Consider the following 1,797-nt stretch of genomic DNA (forward strand, 5'->3'; position numbering starts at 1 on the left):
AAAAAAAAAAAAAAAAAAAGAGATTATATAACATTTATAAAAGTCTGATAATCCTCATGTGATGCTGTCATTCATGGTTCTGGCTGTTATCTTAAATGCTGCTTGTAAAAAACATAACTGCATTTTCCTGCCAACTGGGAACTTTCATCAGATTTTAACCAAGACTACTCTAAGTTGTTGTTATTCACAGCTGTTGTTTTGAATTCTTCTCCAAAAGCATTTGTAATCAACTATAGACCAAGACCAAGATTGCTTTTCGTGGAAGAGACTCTCTCAAGTCTTTCTTTTTTCTTCTTTTTTTTTTTGAGATGGAGTTTCGCTCTTGTTGCCCAGGCTAGAGTGCAATGGCGTAATCTTGGTTTACCACAAGCTCTGCCTCCTGGGTTCAAGTGATTCTCCTGCCTGATTACAGGCGTGAGCCACCACACCCAGCTAATTTTGTATTTTTAGTAGAGACAGGGTTTCTCCATGTTGGTCAGGCTCGTCTCGAACTCCCAACCTTAGGTGATCTGCCTGCCTAGGCCTCCCAAACTGCTGGGATTACATGCGTGAACCACCGCGCCCAGCCTTTGTTTTTGTTTTTGAGACGGAGTTTCGCTCTTGTTGCCCAGGTTGGAGTGCAGTGGCATGATCTCAGCTCACTGCAACCTATACCTCCCAGGTTCAAGCGATTCTCCTGCCTCAGCCTCCCAAGTAGCTGAAATTACAGGCACCCGCCACCATAACCAGCTAATTTTTGTAATTTTAGTAGAGACAGGGTTTCACTACATTGGCCGGGTTGGTCTCAAACTCCTGACCTCAGGTGATCCGCTCACCTCGGCCTCCCAAAGTGCTGAGATTACAGGCCTGAGCCAAAGGAGCCATAGTACATGGCCTCTTTTTTTTTTTTTTTTTTTTCCTTTTCAGACAGGCTCTTGCTTTGTCACCCAGGCCGGAGTACAGTGACATTATCATGACTCAATGCAGCCTTGACCTCCTGGGTTCAGGCAATCTTCCTGCCTCAGCCTCCCAAATAGCTGGGACCACAGACAAGGGCCACCATGCCCAGCTAATTTTTAAATTTTTTTGTAGAGATGGAGTCTCACTTTGTTGCCCAGGCTTGTTTTGAACTCCTGGCCTCAAGTGATCCTCTCACCTCAGCATCCCAAAGGTGAGATTACAGGCATGAGTCACCACATCCAGCCTACAAGTACTCTCAAACACAGAGTTCTGATAACTTTAAGATCAGTGAACTCGGCCGGGCGCGGTGGCTCGCACCTGTGATCCCAGCACTTTGGGAGGCCGAGGTGAGTGGATCAAAAGGTTAGGAGTTCGAGACCAGCCTGACCAACATGGTAAAATTCCATCTCTACTAAAAATACAAAAAAATGAGCCAGGCGTGTTGGAGCACACCTGTAATCCCAGGAGGCTGAGGCAGAAGAATCGCTTGAACCCGGGAGGCGGAGGTTGCAGTAAGCCGAGATCGCATCACTGCACTCCAGCCTGAGCAACAGAGCAAGATTCCATCTAAAAAACAAAAAACAAAAACGAAAACAAAAAAAAATGGACTAAACACAAATTTCCAGAACACTAATAAAGAAATTAATGGGTTCATGAAATTGATTAACAAGATTCAAGCAAAACAAAAAACTAATTACAAGGCTGGGCGTGGTGGCTCACATCTGTAATCCCAGCACTTTGGGGGGCCGAGGTGGGCGAATCACAAGGTCAGGAGATCGAGATCATCCTGGCTAACATGGTGAAACCCCGTCTCTACTAAAAATACAAAAAATTAGCCGGGCGTGGTGGCAGGCGACT

Source organism: Mandrillus leucophaeus, unplaced genomic scaffold, assembly GCF_000951045.1.
Source record: "Mandrillus leucophaeus isolate KB7577 unplaced genomic scaffold, Mleu.le_1.0 Scaffold895, whole genome shotgun sequence".
Lineage (NCBI taxonomy): Eukaryota > Metazoa > Chordata > Mammalia > Primates > Cercopithecidae > Mandrillus > Mandrillus leucophaeus.